The following is a 17,198-nucleotide window of genomic DNA, read 5'->3' as shown; positions in this document are numbered from 1 at the left end:
AGTCATGGGTCATGTTTAGTAAAAAAGGAAAAAGTCCAAAATGCCCTTAATTTAAAAATTGAATAAATTATCACCAGTTACTATAGGTCACTATACAACTCGTAAGGACTCATTACGACTCGTAGGGTCCAAGTCGTAATTAAGACAGAAACTTTTGGGTACACACTGGTCACCCTACAATTGGTACCTTGCAACTCATAAAGAGTCATTACGACTCATTGAGTCTAGTTATACTTAAGGCAGAAACTTTAGGCCTCATAATGGTTTGGCTATAGAAGAGGGTTGTATGACTCGAAATGAGTCTTTATGACTTATAACTTCAATTCATCACCAAGGTAGTAACTCAGAAAAAACTCACTGGACACCCTATGATTTGGGTCCTATGACCTGTCAAGACACTCTACAACTCATAGGGTGAGTTGTAGTCAGGACAAACTCAAAATTTTTCAGTGGGCAACACCTAAGGTGTCACAAAACCAAAGCTATCATTCTAGAAGATAGGGATCTTCACAACATGACTTATGATAAACTAAGAGGTAACCTAATTGCCTATGAACAAAATCACATAAATAGGTATAGAAAGGAAAAATAACCTATGGCCCTCAATGTCGTTACAATGAAAGGAGAAAACATAGACGAAGACAACAATGAAGGAATGACTCTTATAAATTGTGGAGTAAGGCAAATGTTAAGAAAAAGAAAGCAGAGACCTCAAGACTACAAGAATAATGAACTCACAAGGAATGATGATCGCCGCTATTATTGCGATAAACCAGGTCATGTAAAAAATTATCTAGAATTAAGAAGAAGTTCATCAAAGAATAACAAAAACTTTGGAGCCTAGAATGATGAAGACAGACTGAAGAAGATGTAGAAATAATAAAATATGTGCTTCATGGCAGTGGATGAATCCAGTGAGGTAAGACCTTTTAACTTTCATAATTACAACCACTTTCAGTCAAATCTTGATATGTTTACTGATGAGCTTCAGAAGATCATTGATGAGAACAAAATTGCTTCAGAAAAGAAAAATTAGCAAGCTCAGTTACAAAAACTTGAAGAAGAACGAAGGAACTGGCAAATTGAACTTAAAGCAAGTCAAATTAAAATTGACTTACTTCAAGAATAACTTGATGATGCGACAATGCAGCTAAATAGTATTAGAAAATCACCAAGTCATAGTTCTGTAGAATCATATTTTCTTAAAGTTAAATCAAGCTCTTCATCAAACTCTTTCAATTTTGCTAAAACTTCCTTCTCTTTTCATGGACCTGTCTGTTACACCTATGGTAAAAAAAAGGCATAAATCAATAACTGTAGACAGAGGTCTAAAATGGTGTAGGTTTGGAGACCCAAAGAAATCATATCTAACCCTCAAAGACCCAAGACCACTTGGTTACCTAAACGAAAATAATTTTCTTATTTTGCAGAAATATGTTTACAAAAACTACAGGAAAAAAATATGTGGATTATAGATACGGATGTTCTAGATACATGACCAGCAAGAAAAAAATTTGCTCTCTAAAGAAAATTGAAGGCGGTTCAGTCAGGTTTGGGGATATTCCAAAGGTGAAGTCATCGGAGTCGACTTTGTAAAGCTCAGCTCCTTCTGTGAACGCATTAAAGTATATCTTGTGGATGGACTCAAACACAATTTATTGAGTATTAGTATAAGACCACATAAAATCCTAGGCTTAATCCAGTACATTTATGCTTGTTAAGGGGGTCCCATACTTAGAAGGTTCTAGCTAAGTTTCCAGACTTAGTTTATTTTAGCCTTTGAAAGTTCGCAGTTTCATTTCGTGACTTTAATGTCCTTTAATGGTCCGTATTCTTACTAATTCATAACCAGGAAGGTCAATAGGTGTTCTAGGACAAGTTTTAAATTTTTTGGAACTCGTTTAGACGACATTCAAAATCCAAAAATAATGGACAACGCGATCTTGGTGCGCCACGTTGCCAATCACATTGGTTGATATTGGTGCAGGTTGCCAGGGTCAAAGTACTGAGGCTCAACACGATGATGGCATGACGCGTCAACTATCGCATCGATGCCATGACGTACTGCATTGATAATAGCATTGATGCCCAGTTTCAGTCATTAAATCTCTGTATTTTTAAGAGCAAAAGGGTCAATTCCACCCCTATATAAGTCTAAAATACGGGATTAAGCCCCATTTAAACCATAATATAGCCACTTCTCTCAAAATCATCTCAAGAACTAAGGTATGTCAAGTGTTGATTTATGGATTTCTTTCATCCATGAAGTCCAAGCACCCTCTTTCAAATTATAAAACATGATATTTATGTTGTAGGTTGTTTGTATCCATGTTTATCTTGTTGTATGATTCCTAATTTGGAATCTTTATATTTTTTAATAAAAACTATGTTAGCATGCAAGTTGAATCCATGAATTGAGTTGTTTATGATGTGTAATTTGATGATGGCACCTATGCCCTAAGTTGTGCATGTAAGGTGTTTGATAAAATGCGTAAGATGATAGAAATTGTGTATTATAGGTCAATTGTGACTCAAATAATAAATACATGCTTTACCCGTATGACCAAGAATGATTTCCATAATATTATGTGCATTATGAGTATTTGATGGAATGTTCATAAGATTAGGTTGATGAAAGTATGACATATCTATATGCAATTCCATCCACGTACAACATTATTATAACCATGTGCTTCATGAAATCCCCAACTAATTGTATTATGAATTGTTGATATTGGTCATGTGTTCACGAAGTGTCAAGTCTTGTCAGTTTTATGCTATCGAGTCCTGGGGGTACTTGTACCTGACAATTTAACCGTGTGCCTAGAGCCAGTGTTAGTTTTCACGATACTCTCAGTCAAGCCATGATCAGTAGAATTTAGTCAGTCATTTGACGCAGGAAGACTTAGTAAACTTAGTATCAGTCCAGTCCCATTCAGTAACATCAGAAATCTTAGTGATCTCAGTCAGTCATCATGTCTCAGTAGTTTTTCATCAATTAACGAAAATATAGTGAACTCAGTTCAATCTAGTTAATAAGTAAAATCAGTAACAGATCAGTTGAGCCTAGTATAAACTAGGAAAATAGTTCTGTATCTATTCAGTTGGGAGTAGGATTCAGCACCGAGTGAACCCAGGGATGAGGACACACACTGTCAGCCAGTAGAGGGTGTCATCCTTAGTAGCAATTCCTGCATTCCAGAACTACATTGCCAGCTTAGGTTGAGATGTACCCCTACGTGTCTAGGGACTATACATTTCTCTTGATTTTTTCTTACAAGAGGGGTTGATGGAAGAGATCCCTGTCAGAGAGGGTTTACTCATAGCTTGTCTTTACCCGTGGAATGGTACTGACACCTTTCTAGCTGGGGTTACAGTTGGACCCTACCAGTTCAGATTCAGGGAATGTCGGTTAGATGATTACCTCCCACAGTCTTAGTTTCAGATTCAATCTTAGTAATAGAACTCAGTTCAGTTCTACAGATATCAAGACTGTTAGATACTGTCGCTCAGCTTGGTACGAAACTTAGCTAGTTCCATCAGAACTAGCAATGTCAGACACAGTCACCCAGTTAATAGTATATCAATTATATGAAATTTATGTTACCAGTATTCAGATTTCAGGGCTGTCAGATACAGTCAATCAGACCAGTTCTTCATAATCAGAACTATCAGAAACAGTTAGTCCTTTATTCGTAATATAATATTAGTCCCTCAGTATTCAGTAGACTTAGTTATCCATACCAGTAAACTCAGATGTCAGCAACTCAATACTCAGAACTCAGTACCCAGTGTTAGTATGACCTCAGTTACATTTTATGTATTCATGCATGTATTTTTATGTTCAGGTTATTCGGTCAGTTAGTATTGTTCATGCATATAAACCCCATGTATTCAGCCTACCTCACTTGCATACCAGTACATTCAATCGTACTGAAGCATTTGAACTATGGTATTTTATACCATAGGTTTAGAAGCATGAGCTCCCGACTATCCTTAGTAGATCAGACGTTCAGTAACCAGACTAACAGTGATTCCTCATCATTCTAGGATAGCATGATTATTTTATTAGATTATTATTTCAATAGTTCGAAGTTAGTTGGGGATATGTCCCATCAATTCCATAGTTTTCAGACAGTGCAGAGGCTTTTAGACTACAACATATTTTCAGATAGTTTATTATAGTTTTGGGTATCATTAAACCCTATTATAGACATTATTTTATATTCAATATTAGTTTAGTTTTGAACCTTATGGCCTTACAGCTTATATTCCACATATTTACAGTATATTATTTAGTTCTCAATTACAGATATCAGTCATGGGTTAACTTGTTGTCCTTTGGGGTCATGAACACTGTGTAGTATTCCAGATACCAAATTCGGGGCGTTACAAACTTAGTATTAGAGCCTAAGTTCAACAGTGTCCTAGGAAGTCTGAAAAGTCGCATCTAATAGAGTCTTGTGCATGGGTGTGTTATGCACCACACTTGTGTACAAGAGGCTATGAGATGTTTTAGGAAAAGTTTCCCTTCTTTCAGTATTCATGTCATTCCAGTGAGCATAATCTCCAATTATTATCTCAGTCTAATCTACTTCTTTCTCTCACTCATAGAACATACCTTCTAAAAAGGGCTAGTAAAAGGAGAACCAGTAATCAGTCAGCACCTCAGCCCATTCAGGAAGATCCTTTATATGAACATGTTTCTCATGCAGAATTCAGGACTATATTTACTATTCTAGCCAATCCAATCATAACTCAGAATAACCATCCAACTGTTGTTTTAGCCAACCCAGTGGCTAATTCAGCTACAGCAGTATTCAGGACTTCACTCGAATGAATCCTCCTCTATTCTCCAATTCTAAGTCTGAAGAAGATCCACAGGAGTTTCTCGACCAGGTTCAGAAAGTCACAGATATCATGGGAGTGAATTCTATTAAGAGTGCAGAGTTAGCAGCCTATCAGCTATAAAATGTAGTGCATATGTGGTTTAAGTAGTGAAAGGTAGACATGGGTACAGATGTAGGGCCCATAGAATGAGAGGAGTTTGATACGACCTTCTTAGATAGATTCTTTCCTCTATAGAAGAAAGAGGCCAAAGTGTTAGAGTTCATCAATCTTAGATAAGGTAGCATGAGTGTGAAAGAATACTCCCTCAAGTTCACTCAGTTAGCCAGGTATGCTCCCCATGTAGTAGCAGATAGTAGATCCAGAATGAGCAAGTTTGTATCTGGGGTTTTAGGTAGAGTGGTTAAGGAGTACAGGACACGATGTTGATAAAAGAGATGGACATATCTAGACTTATGGTCCATGCTCAATAGATTGAAAACCAAAAACTTAAGAAGAAGGAAAGAGAGAATAAGAGAGCCAGAACAGGTAGTTATAGTTTTTCTCAGCTAGGGTCGCAGAGTGGTAATCGTTCTTAGCATAGTCAAAAGTTTTCAGTCCCAGTTCCCTCTTCAGCTAGTACCCCAGTACCAAAGTTCAATAATGACCGTAGAAATGGGGTACCAGGCTCCAAGGCCCATGGTAGTGAGGGCAAGGTTTTTACTCACCCTCTTTGCGAAGAGTGTGGTAAGTATCATAAGGGTATATGTAGAGCTGGAAGTGATGTGTATTTTGGATATGGCGAGTCAGGTCATAAGGTTCGAGATTATCCTAAGCCCAGTCCACGAAGTCAACACGGTTATCCTTTAGCTTAGTTTGGTCGCCTGAATAAGAAGGGTGCCAATTCCAGTGGTATCAGTGGGCAACGCCCAAACAGACTCTATGGACTTCAGTCCCAATAAGATCAGGAAAGTTCTCCTACAGTAGTCACTGGTATGTTGCAGATCTACCATTTATATGTTCATGTTTCTTCAGATTCAGAACTTCTTTTTCTTTTGTAACTCCTTTCATAGCGGTCAACTTTAAGGTTAGACCAAATGTTAACATGACTTTTTCCAGTCATTACCCTAGTGAGTCAGTCTAATACAGCTCGATAGGTATCCAGTAACTGTTTGGTTATCATATCTCAAAAATTCAGCCCTTTGGATTCTAGTAGTAATGCCAGTATATGTAGAAAATCAATAAGGGAAGATGATTCCCGACCCATTCCTACCTTAGTATAAAGTTTTATACTTCAACCCTCTCGATACTTACGCTTGCATCATATCATAATTTCGTGAACCCAACTTATATTCATGCACTTCCCTTAGGATCATGCGCATTTTAAGTTCCTAGTATGAGGAATCCCAGTTCACTCAGTGTTATGACTCATGTCCCCCGAACACAGAAATTCCAGACTCAGGTCATGCAGCTCATGAATCATGCTACGCTCCTAATGATCAATTAAAAATTTAGACTATGTCATATATATCCATAATTTAGATCCCTTAGTGAATCCATAGTGTTGATGTTCTGTCCCTTAGCCCTCAATTACAGCATCATTCAGTAATCAGTATTCAGTAAAGGACTCAGATAGTCCTACAAAACCACGACCTTCAGTTATTAGTTATTTAGCCATAAAAGTTTAGTACCTCAGTACCAGTCTAACCCTCAATTATCAGGAACCAGCATTGATTTCCAGTTACAGTCTTAGTTATGGTTACAGTCTCTATTACCATCTTAGCTATAATCTCAGTCCCAGTCCTAGTCCATTCAGATCATAAACTCAGTTCACTTTCAAGATTACCGAACCATAGCATATGGCCATCAGTTATTTAGTTATTGGTTTTTCAGTACCTTAGTTTATAGAATGTTTCCGAATCATGTTGGACTCTTGGTCTTGCGTTCTTTAGGTAATATAGTTTTCACTCATTTATGCTTAGTTACCTCATATTACCCAGGCAGTCATTACCTTTTATGTATAATACTCTATAGTCTAAGTCCAGCCTTTCAGGCTAAGTACAGTTTAGCCTTACATACCCAGTAGTCATCTATCAGTCGTTCAATTAATCAGATAGGTTAGTATATTTATGCATTCATGCTCATCACCCATGTGAATCTTTTCAGTAGTCTCAGTTGCAGTGCATAAGTCTTAGTCACTGTATCTTAGACAATATTTTATAAGCCTTGTCTCCTAATATAAGAATCCCAGCCATGTATCAATCTCCTATTCTGATGTCCTACTCAGATCAGGCTAAGATTTGTTTCTCTCTTCAGTTACTAGAACTCTACAGAAAGAGCGCCATAGAAACGCTCCAGTCGAGTAGAAGTTTCTAGTATGAGTTAGTTAAGCAGCCAGTAATTCAGTTTAGCAGCCAAACAAATAATTTTAGATGGTGTGGTTTCCCATATTTCCATCTAGTCACACTATCCAGAGTCTTATAAATGTGATTATTCTAAGAATAACCAGGTAGTTGTGTGTTCAGCCCAGTTCATGTATCATGTCTTAGTTTCAAATCTCAGATATTCAGATAGAAGGTGCCTCATGCATTGCCACAACTTTCCTCATAGCTCAGCAAAGTCAGCCCAGTATATTTTGAAGGGACATAGTGCCCCAAAGGATGAGATACACTATAATTCCCCAAACCTTCATGACATAAATGTGTTGCTCTCTCTTTTCGTAACGAATTTAGTTTGGGGTAAGGGGTACGCATTAGTTGACCCTTAAACTCTGACCTCATTCATAAGCTATTTATTCAAGGTACTCAGTTCAGATCACGATATTCAGCTCATGTATCATGTTCCAGACTCAGTTAAGTTCACGTGTTTTCACTCATGCATATCTAGTAATTAATTTCAGGCTTAATAGCATTTTAAGTTTAAGGAAACAGTCTTCCTTGAACTTATCCAGTTTCATGCTCATATTTCCCTGATAAACTTGGTATTAATTACCATTGTATATTCAGTCATACATTCATGTGTCAGATCAGTCATGAATTCATGCATCAGATATGCATGTTTAGTATAATATATCCAGCTTATCAGTTATGCCAGTCATGAAATCATGTATCAGAATGCATGCTCAGAACAAATCTCAGCAAATCAGTGATGTCAGTCATGTAGTCATGTTTTAGTTGTTAATGTTTAGCACGTACTTCAGCTTATCATTCCCCCATCTCAGTCAGTCTCATTCAAAGATGAATATTCCCAAAGGGGAGATATTGTAAGACCCCACAAAATCCTAAGCTTAATTCAGTCTATTTATGCTTGTTAAGGGGGTCCCATACTTAGAAGGTTCTATCTAAGCTTCCAGACTTAGTTGATTTTAACCTTTGAAAGTTCGCAGTCTTATTTCATGACTTTAATGTCCTTTAATGGTCCATATTCTAATAGGTATTCCTAGACAAGTTTTGAATTTTTCAAAACTCGTTTAGACCATGTTCAGAATCCCAAAATAGTGGACCAACGCGATCTTGGTACACCACATCGCCAATCGCATTGGTTGATATTGTTGTAATTTGCCAGGGTCAAAGTACTGAGGCTCGAAGCGATGATGGTGCAACACGTCGACTATCGCATCGATGCCCAATTTTAGTCATTAAATATTCGTATTTTTAAGGGCAAAAAGGTCAATTTCTCACTTTTATATAAGTCTAAAACACGGGATTGAGCCTCATTTCAACCATAATATAGCTACTTCTCTCAAAATCCTCTTAAGAACAAGTTAAGATTTTCAATTGGGGATCCAAATTCAAGGAAATTCTACCATTAATTTTCGTAGAATCAAGAACTAAGGTATGTCAAGTGTTGATTTATGGATTTCTTTCATCCATGAAGTCCAAGAACCCTGTTTCAAATTATAAAATTTGATATTTATGTTGTGGGTTTTTTGTAACCATGTTTATCTTATTGTATGATTTCCAAGTTGGAATCTTTATGTTTTTTTCATGAAAACTACGTTAGCATGCAAGTTGAAATCCATGATTTGAGTTGTTTATGATGTGTAATTTGATGATGGCACCTATTCCCTAAGTTATGCATGTAAGGTGTTTGATAAAATGCCTAAGAGGATGGAAATTGTGTATTATAGCTCTATTGTGACTCAAATAATAAATACATGCTTTATTACCCTTATAATCAAGAATGATTTCCATGATATTGTGTGCATTATGAGTATTTGATGGAATGTTCATAAGATTAGGTTGATGAAGTATGACATGTCTATATGCAATTCCATCCATGTACAACATTATGATAACCATGTGCTTTATGAAATCCCCAACTGATTGTATTATGAATTGTTGATATTGGTCATGTGTTCAAGAAGTGTCAAGTCTTGTCAGTTTCATACTATCGAGTCCTGGGGGTACTTATACCCGACAATTTAGTTGTGTGCCTAGGTCCAGTGTCAATTTTCATGATACTCTCAGTCAAGCCATGATCAGTAGAATTCAGTCAGTCATGTGACTTAGGAAAACTCAGTAAACTCAGCATCAGTCCAGTACCATTCAGTAATATCAGAAATCTCAGTGATCTTAGTCAGTCATTATGTCTCTATAGTATTCCATCAGTCAATGGAAATTCAGTGAAATCAGTTCAATTTAGTTAGTCAGTAAAATCAATAATAGATTAGTCCAACCTAGTATAAACTAGGAAAAAAGTTTTGTGTCTATTCAGTTGGGAGTAGGATTTAGCATCGAGTGAACCCAGGGATGAGGACACATATTGTCAGCTAGTAGAGGGTGTGATCCTTAATAGAAATTCCTGCATCCAGAATTATGTAGCCAGCTTAGGTTGAGATATACCCCTACGAGTCTAGGGACTATACATTTTATTTGAGTATTCCTTACAGGAGGGGTTTACATAAGAGCTCCTTATTAGAGAGGATTTACTCACAACTTGTTTTTACCCGTGACATGGTACTGAAACCCTTTCAGCTAGGGTTACAGGTTGGACCCCACTAGTTCAGATTCGGGGCATGTTGGTTAGATAATTACCTCCCGCAGTCTCAGTTTTAGCTTTAGTCTCAGTAATAGATCTCAGTTTAGTTTTACAAATATCAGGACTGTCAGATACAGTCGCTCAACTCAGTACAGAACTCATCTAGTTCCATCAGAACTAGGACTTTCAAACACAGTCACCCATTTAATAGTTTATCAATTATACAAAATTTATATTACCAATATTCAGATTTCAGGACTGTCGGATCCAACTAATCAAACCAGTTCTTCATAATCAAAACTGTCAGAAATAGGTAGTCCTTTATCTGTAATATAACATTAGTCCCTCAGTATTCAATAGACTCAGTTATCCATACCAGTAAACTCAGATGTCAGCAACTCAGTACTCAGAACTCAGTACCCAGTTTTAGTATGTACGTATTCATACATGTATTCTCACGTTCATGTTATTCATTTAGTTAGTATCGTTCATGCATATAAACCCCATGCATTCAGTGTACCTCACTTGCATACCAGTACATTCAATCATACTGACGTATTTGTTCTATGGTGTTTTATACCATAGGTTTAAAAGCACAAGCTCCCGAGCATTCTTAGTAGATCAGACGCTCAGTAGCCAGACTAACAGTGATTCCTTATCTTTAGAGAATAGCATGATTATTTTATTACTTTATTATTTTAGTAGTTTGGAGTTAGTTGGGGACATATCCCCTCAACTCCACAGTTTTTAGAAAGTGTAGAGGCTTTCAGACTACAACATGTTTTCAAATAGTTTATTTTAGTTTTGGGTATCGTTATACCCCATTACAAACATTGTTTTATATTTAGTAGTAGTTCAGTTTTGAACCTTATGACTTTACATCTTATATTTCACATATTTACACTATATTATTTAGTGCTCAGTTACAGATATCAGCCATCGGTTAGCTTGTGGTCCTTCGGGGTTATAAGCACCGTGTAGTATTTTGGATACTAAATTCAGGGTGTTATAATTAGCCATCCATGAGATACAAGATTTAGAGTATCCTTTAGAGCTGAGATTTGCTCCATTAAGCATGAAAAAAGAAATATCTCTCTTATCGGTGATCGTGTTGATAATATTTATGTTCTGAATAATCCTAATATTGCTACACTAATATATCTTACCATGCAAACCAATGACACATAGTTGTGGCTTATAAAGCTCAGGCATGCAGCATGCATGCCATCAAAAAACTTTCTGGAATTGAATTGATGAATGGTTTGCCAAAACTAAAGTTTGAAAAGGATCACTTCTGTGATACTTGTCAAGTTGGTAAATAGACTTGAACATCTTTAAAAGTCAAAGCCACTGTCAGTACTACCAAGCCTCTTCAAATAATCCATATGGATCTGTTGGCCCTTCCAAGACCGCAAGTATTGGTGGAAAAAGATATGTATTTGTCATTATTGATAAAATTTTCAATTTACTTGGGTAATGTTTCTTGCTCACAAACATAAAGCATTCACTAATTTTGATATCATTTGTAGAAGAGTATAAATAGAGGGATGATATTTAGTCACCTATGCTCATAGCAATTATAAAGGAGAATTAAAAAAAAGCAGTTGAGGAGTACTGTGCTCAAAATGGTTGTTTACAAAACTTTTCAACTCCTCGATCTCCTCAACAAAATAGTATGATAGAACAAAAGAATAGATCTCTAAGATAAAGCAAGAACCATGCTTCTAGCATGGCATGTCACATTCTCAATAGGTGTCTCATCAAAACAATTCTAAAAAAAGATACTTTATGAACTGTGGAGAGGAATGAATCCCAACATAAGTTATTTATGTCTATTTGGATGCAAATGCTTCATCCACAACAATGGTAATAATAACTTAGTAACGTTTGACCCACAAAGTGATAAAGGTATTTTTTTGATTACTCTTCCACTAGTTTACCGATAGATCCTATAATAAACAGACTCTGTGTTAAAAAATCTATGCATATTGATTTGATGAATCTAACCCTACTTCTATAAGCTTAAGTTTTGATGAAGAAGAGGTAATAATTCTCAGTCAAGAGTTGCGCCAGACATAACACCTGAGCCAATGATCTCTGAGTCGACTATGGCTCAACAAGAGTAAGGTTATGTTACTAAAATATCAAAAATAAATGTTTCAAGGAAATGGAGACATAGTGCGAGTTTTCCAAATTATTTTGTCATTGGAAATCAAAATGATCAGATGCAAACAAGAGACCCTCTAAGAAAATAAGTATCACTAGCCCTTGTGTCTTGATTGAACCTAAAAAGTTGATTAGGCCCTCAAAGACAAATCTTGGGTTGAGGCCATGAAGGAAGAACTAGATCAATTTGAATGTAATCAAGCCTGGAATCTAGTTGAAAGACTAAAGAATTGATCAGTTGTTGAAATCAAATTGGTATACTGAAACAAAATGAATGAAGAAGGTAAGGGGATCCGAAATAAGATTAGGTTAGTAGCTCAAGGTTTTTCCTAGAAGGAAGGTATTGACTATGGTAAAACTTTTACTCCTGTAGTAAGGTTGGAATCGATTCGAATTTTCTTGGCACTTGCTGCATTCAAATGATTTAAGTTATAATCGAATCAAATTTTGTTGGCATTTGTTGCATTCAAATGATTTAACTTATATCAAATAGATGTTAAGAGTGCTTTCCTAAATGGCTTTATTAATGAATAGGACTTCGTCAAACAACCTCTTGTTTTTGAAAATCCTTCTTATCCTAATCACATTTTCAAGCTCTAAAAAGCACTCTATGGTCTCAAAAAACTCCAAAGGCTTGGTATGAGAGGTTGAGTATTTTTCTGTTAAACAATAATTTGCAAAGAGGTAAATTAGACACTACTCTTTTTACTCAAAAATTAGACTCAAGTTTACTCAATGTACAAATTAATGTTGATGATATTATTTTTGGAAGTCCTAACACTTCTCCGTGCGAGAATTTTACAAATTTTATGAAGAGAGAATTTGAAATAAGTCTCATGGGGTAACTCTCATTCTTCTTGGGATTAAAAATCAATCAAACTCCCAAAGGTACCCTTATAAGTCAAGCCAAATACACAAAGAAGCTTATCAAAAAATTTGAACGAAAAAAGGGAAAGCATTCAGAAGTCCAATAAGTCCCTTAACAAATCTAGATTTAGACACATCCTGAAAAGACATTGATGAAAAATCATACAGAGGGATGATTGGATCACTACTATAATTGACTATAACCTAACCAGACATTATGTTTAGTTTTTATAAATGTGCAAGGTTTCAGTCGTGTCACAACCCGAGACTGCCCCCTAGTCGTAACATGATGCTTACAGCCACAAGTGACCCCAAGCTAACCCATGGACTGGCATGCATTAGGATAGTAAACTGATAATAAATAGTAATGGAATCAATGTTAATACAGTCTGAAATACTCAACAAACTGAAAACATACCTAATTGTCTGAAAGTCTTTAAATCATAATAAGTTATTGGGATAAGCCCCCAACTAACTCCAACTGACTAAAATAAAATTAAACTCTAAAATAAATAACTGGTAACTAGTCCTCAAATGATAAAGACTCACCAAACTATTGTTGAGTAGTATAGAAACGTGCTAAGTGTGATTCAGGTACTGAGTGTTCGAGCCTATATTTTGAGATGATATAGTACAAAGAAGTATGCGCTCAGTACTTTGAATATACTGAGTATGCGAGATGGTAGACTAACTAGTTTAAAATGAACATGAATGCATGAAAATCTAAAGTTAATGCAAGACCAAGTATAATCATGTATTGGATAAAACTGAATAACTGAATACTCGGTCAAGTAAACCTGAACTGAACATAAAATGAAACAAGAACTGAGGACTATAAGAGCTAACAATAATCGACATGGCCCAATTTGAGCGAATTGGGGTCTAACCTATAACCTTAGTTAGAAGAGAGCCAGTACCTTAGAAAGGGTACAAATACTGGATAGCGTGTGACCCCTTATAACCTACAGTGGCGCCATAGTTTTAGAACTTAGGGACTTCTACTAACGGTCTAGGCCTAATTAATGGGTAAGTCGTCATCACTGTATTTACTCTATGCAAAGTGCTACTCCCAACTGAATGACACTAAAATATAAACTGAATTGCTCATCATGATATCATTTTGAAAGTATCAATTATGGATAATATAAAGTACTCAAAGACATGTAAACTGATATATACATTAGTCCCTAGGTATGGGGTGATCATAACCCACCAGCTTTGACTAATGCAAACTGAACAAGATAATAATGAAAGTTGATCATAATAGAAAATTTCATACTTCAAGCCAAAGTTAATGATTTAGCAACCAAAGAGATACTTATGATTCTCAGTATGAAAAGATGCTAATCTTATAAGAAAAATATGTACTCATGGTTTAATTACAAAAATAAAGTAAAATAATTAAGTAAACTCATATTTGACATGGAACCCAAACCCTTAAGGAAGTAATAAACTTAGGAATTGAGATGTTTTTGAAACTCAATGGATAGAAGGAATCCATTGACGAAATCCTACATACCTAGAGGTGGAAGCCTTAGAAAAATCCATGGAATTTGAAATTGAAGTTGAGAAACCCTAACTTGGCTTTAGAGAAGAATAATCGACCATTTGCTTGGTTTCAATTGATTTTGTGACTTAATGGGGAATTTGGGGAAGTTTAGGGTTATATACCACACATGGGGAAGCCTAAACAGTGTGGATTAGGAGTTAAAAATAGGAAAATACTAAACATCCCTTTTCAAGACCTGTAGGAAAAAGCTGATATCAACCGTAAGGACTAAGGTAACGACTTCTTAGGTCAGGTAACAAGTCGTAGCCTAGTTTTATTGTCAAAGGTTCTACACTTTACTCCCTTACTGTTGTGACAGTGACTTCCCTCCTAACGAATCATTGGATTTGATAATGAGTTATTAGGAGGAGTCATTGTCAAGGACTTATTTCTGGATTTCTTTCTATTGTGATTATAGGTCCACCTAATAACTCATTATGACTGATAGCTAGTCATTGATTGGACTCGTCATCACTGAGCTAAAAAATCTAGTATTCCTCACTATTGTGTAAATGACTCCACACAATGACTCATTGTGTCTGACAATGGATCTTTGTCAGAGTCATTGTCACTGGCATTTGATAGTTCCTTAGGCAAATTTTCTAGAACTCCTAAAGCTCAAAAACATGGGTACTACAATATCTCCCCCTTGGGATCATTCGTCCTCGAATGAAACTGACTAAGCTGAGAGGCTAGGTCAAGCTAAAATTTTGCACTAAATACTTATGAGTTAAACCATGAGTTAATATCTGAATCTAGGACTGATGCATGGATTGAACAAAACTCATGAATGTTTGCTATGACATAGAAATAATTGGATGGCTTGAGATAGAAATTAAAGAATCAATTAATTAAGGGAAACTATTACCTCAAGATGGAACTAGATTTGAAGTGAAAAATGGGAGTACTTGTCTAGCATATCTGCCTTTGCTTCCCAAATAGCTCCCTCGACTGATTGATTTCTTCACAGAACTTTTACCAAAGAGACCTCTTCATTCCTCTACCTACGAATCTGATGATCAAGGATATCAACTAGGACATCCTCATAAAAGAGGCTATTTTCCATGCCAACCTTTTCTAAAGGAACTAATTATGTTGGGTCACCAATGCATTTCTTCAACAAAGAGACATAGAAGACTAGATGCACTGATGCTAAATCTCCAGGCAATTCCAACTCTATGCTACCTTACCAAAATGACTCAAAATCTTATATGGGCCAACATAGGGGAGACTGAGCTTCCCCCTCTTACCAAATCTCTTTACCCCTTTAATGGTTAAATTTTAGATGAAATCACCAATTTCAAACTTAATCTCCCGCTTCCTCATATCTGCATAAGATTTTTAATGAATCTGAGCAATTTTCAGCCTTTCTCTAATTAGATAAACTTTTTTCATCACCTCATGTACTATCTATGGCCCTATTAAAGCCATTTCACCAACCTAAAACAACCCAATAGGGGATCTATACCTCCTACCATAAAGAGCCTCAAATGGAGCCATCTAAATACTAGAGTGATACTTGTGATTGTAAGCGAACTCAATCAAAGAAAAGTGATAATCCCAACTACCTTTGAAGTCAATCATGTAAACCCATAACTTTTAATTTAAGGTCTGAATGGTCCTGTTTATCTGACCATCTATTTATGGGTGAAAAGTTGTACTAAGGTGAACTTGGGTACTGAGACCCTTCTGGAGAGTCTTCTAAAATTGAGAGGTAAATTGAGTACCCCTATTTGAAATAATGGTCAAAAGGATGCCATGAAATTTCACCAACTCCCTAAGATAGAGTCTATCATAATATTGGTTGAATCTAAAGTACAAATCGATAAGAAATGAGCCAACTTAGTCATTTGGTTTATGATAACTCAAATAGAATCGTATTGTCGATGAGTATGAGGAAACCCTGTAATAAAGTCCATATTCACCACTTTCCACTTCCAAGTAAGAATACTAAATTCCTGAAGCATACCACTGGGTTTCTGGTGCTAAACCTTAACCTATTAGAAATTTGGACACTTTGCCACGAATTTTGAAATATCCCCTTTTATGCCATTCCACTAATAGAATTCTCGTAAAGCATGGTACATCTTAGTGGCTCCTTGGTCAATAGAATATCGAGAACCATGAGATTTTGCTAATATTCACTTCCTCAAATCATCCACATCCTGAATATATAATCTGCCTGACAGTGAAGAACACTATCTCTCCATTGGGAGAAAACCTCTACCTTCTACTTGCGAACTGCCTTTTTCAACTTAAGAAAAATAGGATCACTATCTTGCTTTTCCTTCACCTCGGCAACAAAAGAAGATTCCAAACCATTCTGAACCCAGACACTACCTTTGGCCGAATCAACTAGTTGAACCTCCAACCTAGAAAGCTGATGAACCTCACTAACTAACTCTTTATTTTTATCCTCCACATGAGCAACACTTCTCATAGAAAATCTGCTAAGGGTATCGGCCACAATATTGGCCATACCCAGGTGATATAAGACACTCATATCATAATCTTTCAATAACTCTAGCCACCTCCTCCAATGAAGATTTAGATCTTTCTAACTTAAATCATATTGAAGGCTCTTATGATTAGTGAACCCCATAAAGATAATGCCTCCAAATATTTAAGGCAAAAACAGTCATTTCCAACTTAAGATCATAAGTCGGGTAGTTCTTATCTTGAGGTTTGAGTTGTCTAGAGGCATATTCTACAAACCCTCCCCATTGTATCGACACGCAACTAAGTCTAACTTTGGAATCATTACAATATAACATAAAACCATCTGAACCTTCTGGTAGAGTAAAAACTA

Source organism: Capsicum annuum, chromosome 11, assembly GCF_002878395.1.
Source record: "Capsicum annuum cultivar UCD-10X-F1 chromosome 11, UCD10Xv1.1, whole genome shotgun sequence".
Lineage (NCBI taxonomy): Eukaryota > Viridiplantae > Streptophyta > Magnoliopsida > Solanales > Solanaceae > Capsicum > Capsicum annuum.
The sequence above is the reverse complement of the archived record's forward strand: the minus strand, read 5'-3'. Positions refer to the sequence as shown.